This window comes from Oncorhynchus keta, chromosome 24 (assembly GCF_023373465.1).
Source record: "Oncorhynchus keta strain PuntledgeMale-10-30-2019 chromosome 24, Oket_V2, whole genome shotgun sequence".
NCBI classification, from domain to species: Eukaryota; Metazoa; Chordata; class Actinopteri; order Salmoniformes; family Salmonidae; genus Oncorhynchus; species Oncorhynchus keta.
Window position 1 is genome coordinate 29588980 of NC_068444.1, and position 5961 is coordinate 29594940.

Genomic DNA, 5961 nt, shown 5'->3' on the forward strand with positions numbered 1-5961 from the left:
AAAATAAACAACAAGAATAATACAACGGTGTTAGTACAATAAACACTTTCTACCAAGTACATGCTGCTTCTGCAACATTTCGTTCATTTTGATTACCGGCAATGGGCCACTCTATAACCTCAGCGGACACGAAGTCTGCTTCTGTGAAGATGTCCTTCTCCAAAGGCTACAGCCCACTGGCCCTGAAGCCCCCCACTCCTCTCTCTACACTGGCCAACTTGTTTTAGGCCTTTGCGAAGAGGCCAGACATTTGGAAACCTATCGTTTTCCCAGGATGGGTCGTCATACACTGCTGCCCTGTTGTAAAAGGCCTTCAGACCCTTGTGGTCCTTCTGTAGCTCAGTTGGTAGAGCATGGCGCTTGTAACGCCAGGGTAGTGGGTTCGATTCCCGGGACCACCCATACGTAGAATGTATGCACACATGACTGTAAGTCGCTTTGGATAAAAGCGTCCGCTAAATGGCATATATTAAGACGTTACGGTCAAACGGCTGCATCTTGTGGCTGCAGTGGGGTGGCAGATTGATGAGAATCACACCCTGGCTTCTTGCCGTCAGAATAGCCTCCAGGGTCTAATGGGAGGGGTGTCCATCAGGGATGAGGATGTGGGGTTCCTCAGGGATGCAACCAAAACTATGGGTGAAGTGGTGGAGCCAGACGACAAAGATGGTCCTAACGACCCAGCCTAAGTCACTCACCCTTCCAATGGACCCTGGAGGTGCTCCAACCAGCAGCTGTTCTTTCATCCTCTTCCAGGGGAAGATGAAGAGGGGCGGTACGTACTGCCCCGCTGCACTGATAGCACAAATTACTGTGACTGTAAAGCCCCTCTCTATTCTGGTCATCCGTGCAATCTGTTTTTCTCCCTGGGTGGCCACCACAGGCAACGGTTTCTGGACACTTTGTATTCCCATCTCATCCATGTTCTCCATCCTCATTGGCGAAATGTCCCTGACGCTGTTTAAAATGTCCTCATAGGCCGTAAAAAACTGGTCAACCTTAAGCTCATTAAAACGCACGGCCCTCAGAAGACCGGTTGCTTTACAGTACTCAAACTGATAGTTGAGAGTTGCGCTTCATGAAGCCACTGCACCAATCGAGCCCTGCATACCCCGTTCCTTTGCTGAACCTGTGCTCGAGTCCCAACCTTTCTGTCAGATGGAAGGCGAGTCTTCTCACGTCCCATGATGTTAGGCCAAATAGGGCTCTTTCCATTTGTTGAATGTGGTTGACAAGGTCACTTTCATGCGTGGAAGAGAAGGCTGGCACCCCACCCATTTGGCCGAAGCCGGGGCTTTTCTCCTCCTTTCCTCTGTGGTGCTGTAGGGTTTTTGGTGGAATGTTGAGCACCCTGGCAGCCACCTTTAAGGTCTGCCAATTTTCTACTGCCTTCAGGGCATGATGTATCACCTCAGAGCCATAGCTTCCACAGTCTGTTTTCTTCTTGTATGGTCTCAACTGCAAATAAAAACATGAAATTATTTTAGGAACTGAAAGGAACTGACGCCTAATCTAACAGATGGCCCCTAACCCTAACTACCCCACACAGGACTGTGTACCTTAAGACAAGTCGGTTTCTTTCAAACCACCTGACTCAAAGTATTAATATTAACCTGCAGGGGGAAGAGGTGCCAATTTAAAAGCCCTCTTAAAAACGTAGCTTGCTTTCTAGCTATATGACATAAAATGCTGTGTAAAATAGCTAAAAGGCTATAAAGTATGACTAACTGTAAAGCTATCAGTCACTAGTGCAAACATTGACAACTGCAATTAAGTTATGTTATATTTTTTTATATACCTTACCTCAGATGATCTTGTAGTAAGGTTGCTAGCTATCACTGCTAGCAGCTTACTGCTAGTGAGGTTTCTAGATAGCAGGTTAGCATAAACTAGCACTAACTAAATGTCTAACTGACCGGTAGAAACAACCATAACCATAAAGGGGTAACTAGCCCCAGGGGGCCAGTTACCCCCTAGAAGAGGGGGGGCGAGTTGCTTCCAACACACTCATCCAACATATTACTACTTCACTCAAAAAATATCTAAATTTTTCTGGCAAAATAAGTTGATTATTTATCTTAAGGCTTCCCTACTTGTATAGTTTACAATTAGCTCATTCATCCCCCTCCTCTCCCCTGTAACTATTCCCCAGGTTGTTGCTGCAAATGAGAACTTGTTCTCAGTCAACTTACCTGGTAAAATAACAAATTTAAAAAATTAAAGAATATATATATACAGTTGAAATAGGAAGTTTACATACACCTTAGCCAAATACATTTAAACTCATTTTTTCACAATTCCTGACATTTAATCCGAGTAAACATTCCCTGTCTTAGGTCAGTTAGGATGACCACTTCATTTTAAGACTGTGAAATGTCAGAATAATAGTAGAGAGAATTATTTGTTTCAGCTTCACATTCCCAGTGGGTCAGAAGTTTACATACACAATTAGTATTTGATAGAATTGCATTTAAATTTTTAAACTTGGGCCAAACGTTTCAGGTAGCCTTCCACAAGCATCCCACAATAAGTTGGGTGAATTTTGGCCCATTCCTCCTGACAGAGCTGGTGTACCTGACTCAGGTTTGTAGGCCTCTTTGCTCGCACACGTTTTTTTCAGTTCTGCCCACAAATTTTCTATAGGATTGAGGTCAGGGTATGTGATGGCCACGCCAATACCTCAACTTTGTTGTCCTTAAGCCATTTTGTCACAACTTTGGAAGTATATTTGGGGTCATTGTCCATTTGGAAGACCCATTTGTGACCAAGCTTTAACTTCCTGACTGATGTCTTGAGATGTTGCATCAATATATCCACGTTATTTTCCTCCATCATAATGCCATATATTTTGTGAAGTGCAGTCCCTCCGGCAGCAATGCATCCCCACAACATGATGCCGCCACCCCCATGCTTCACGGTTGGAATGGTGTTCTTCAGCTTGCAAGCCTCCCCCTTTTTCCTCCAAACATAATGATGGTCATTATGGCCAAACAGTTCTATTTTTGTTTCATAAGACCAGAGGACATTTCTTCCAAAATTACAATCTTTGTCCCCATGTGCAGTTGCAAACGGTAGTCTGGGTTTCTTCTGGCGATTTTGGAGCAGTGGCTTCATCCTTGCTGAGCGGCCTTTCAGGTTATGTCGATATAGGACTCGTTTTACTGTGGATATAGATACCTGTTGTACCTGTTTCCTCCAGCATCTTCACAAGGTCCTTTGCTGTTGTTCGGGGATTGATTTGCACTTTTCGCACCACAGTACGTTCATCTCTAGGAGACAGCGTCTCCTTCCTGAGCGGTATGACGGCTGCGTGGTCCCATGGTGTTTATACTTACATACTATTCTTTGTACAGAAAAACGTGGTACCTTCGGGAGTTTGGAAATTGCTCCCAAGGATGTACCAGACTTGTGGAGGTCTACAATTGTTTTTCTGAGGTCTTGGCTGATTTCTTTTGATTTTCCCAAGATGTCAAGCAAAGAGGCACTGAGTTTGAAGGTAGGCCTTGAAATACATCCACAGGTACACCTCCAATTGACTCAGATGATGTCAATTAGCCTATCAGAAGCTTCTAAAACCATGACATAATTTTCTGGAATTTTCCAAGCTGTTTAAAGGCACAGTCAACTTAGTGTATGTTAACTTCTGACCCACTGGAATTGTGATAGAGTGAATGATAAGTGAAATAATATGTCTGTAAACAATTGTTGGAAAAATGACTTGTGTCATGCACAAAGTAGATGTCCTAACCAACTTGCCAAAACTATAGTTTGTTTACAAGAAATTTGTGGAGTGGTTGAAAAACGAGTTTTAAGGACTTCAACCTAAGTGTATGTAAACTTCCGACTTCAACTGTATCTATATATATAAATATATATATCTAAAAAAGATATATATAAAATATATATATAAAAAATTGATCAACTTACCACAAAATTATTTTGTAGAAATATATCCAAAAGTTGTACTATTGTAAAGTGGCTGTTCCACTGGATGTCATAAGGTGTATGCACCAATTTGTAAGTCGCTCTGGATAAGAGCGTCTGCTAAATGACTTAAATGTAAATGTAAATGTTGTGATGCCACAGATGACATTTTTGGTTGAGCAAGAGCAGTGGCAGCCAGGGAAAGTGTTGGGGAAATCATTTGGTGACATCTTGTGGTCTTAATGTGAGTTACAGGAGGGGGGCAGCTTCCCCAGGGGGCTAGTTACCCCCCTAGTACCCTAAAATGTGAAATGATTACAAAGTTAAAGAAACCATACAACTCTATGCAGGATGACTCATTTTTTCAATTTCCACTGCAAATTTTACAAAAACATATTTAGGTTCACTTGAAGAACAGTGCAGATGCAAAGATGGGTAACAGGATGCCACTTTGTGTTGTTTTAGTGACATCATTCTGTTACCAAACTTTGCATCTGCACTGTTCTAAAAAAAATGAATGTGTAATACATTTTAAAGTGAAATATCGGAGTCTCAGCATTATTACCATGAAATTGCCCAACACGTCAATTGAGATTCATGAACCATGGCGAGCTGTGATTTCTGTAGAGACAACCCCATTAAGGCATTGACAGCAACTGTAACCTAGAACCACATGTCAAGCTGTGATGCTGATTTTCATTCACCCATTGATTTCTGATATTAAAGTTATGATGTATGTGGACAAAAGGAAGAGTAGCTGCTGCTTTTGCAGATGCGGATCCTAATAAATACCCCTAAATACCAAATATTGCAACGCTAGCTTCTATGAGGCCACTAGCTTCTATGATGGTATCATTTTATTTAGACAGCGAAAGGCACACTTTAATAGGCTGAGCTGAGCTCAGAGAATATCTGAGAAAGAAAGGATTTTGACAGGTCTGGATAAACACATTCCGATGGGACTCTGTTGAGAAAACGATAGTCCTGTACTGTATACCACATCGTAGGCTCAAGCATTTAGGAGATTGATAGGTTCTCCAGCTGCTTGTCCTTCAGTCAAGCCAAATACTGTATATAACCTATGTATCCATATTCATCAGACTGCATACTGTGCTTAACTTCATGTGCGTACAACCTTGTCCTTGAGAAAAAGTACAAAAATATGCATCACAATTAGTCTAAAAGATAAAAACTATATAAAAATGAATACATAATAGGCAATTCACAAGAGCTATAACAAAACAAGAGCACAGGCAGTATTACAAAGTATTGTATTGACTTCACTATGAATCAACTGAGCCAGCCAGTACATTCTGACACAGATGTACCAGAGACAGTTAGTTCTAACTCTTCTCTGTAGGGGTCCCCCCCTACATAGTCTCCTCTCTCCTCCTCTCCTTTCCTCTCCACTGTCCCCAAACCCCTCATAAACCCATTAGAAGCTCTTCCCATTGGACGTCCCCATCAGCAAAACACACACTCAGACACACACACTCAGACACACACACACACACACACACTCAGACACACACACACACACACACACACACACACACACACACACACACACACACACACACACACACACACACACACACACACACACACACACACACACACACACAGTGCTGTGCACACACACACAGAGCCTGATTTCCCCACTCTTTCTCCTGTCCAAATTATGCGCTGCTGCTGCTCAATTCCACAGAGTCCCACTTTATCTGCCTTCAACTACAATTAGAAAGCTTCCGCATGGGTGGAGGGGGACTGTATGGCTCAGTTGGTATAGCGTGGTGCTTGCATCACCAGGATTGCGGGTTCAATTCCTGGGGCCACCCATACGTAAAATGTATGCACACATGACTGGATAAATGCATCTGCTAAATGGCATTCAGCATATTATTATATTCTATACTACTGGGAGTCAGAGACTAACCTCACTCTTCCCTTCCCCCATTCATGTGCTCTTCTGTCGTCCCCTAACCAACCGCTGAAGTCCTTTGTAGTGCTCATTAGGAGTGTGTTTAGTCCAGCATG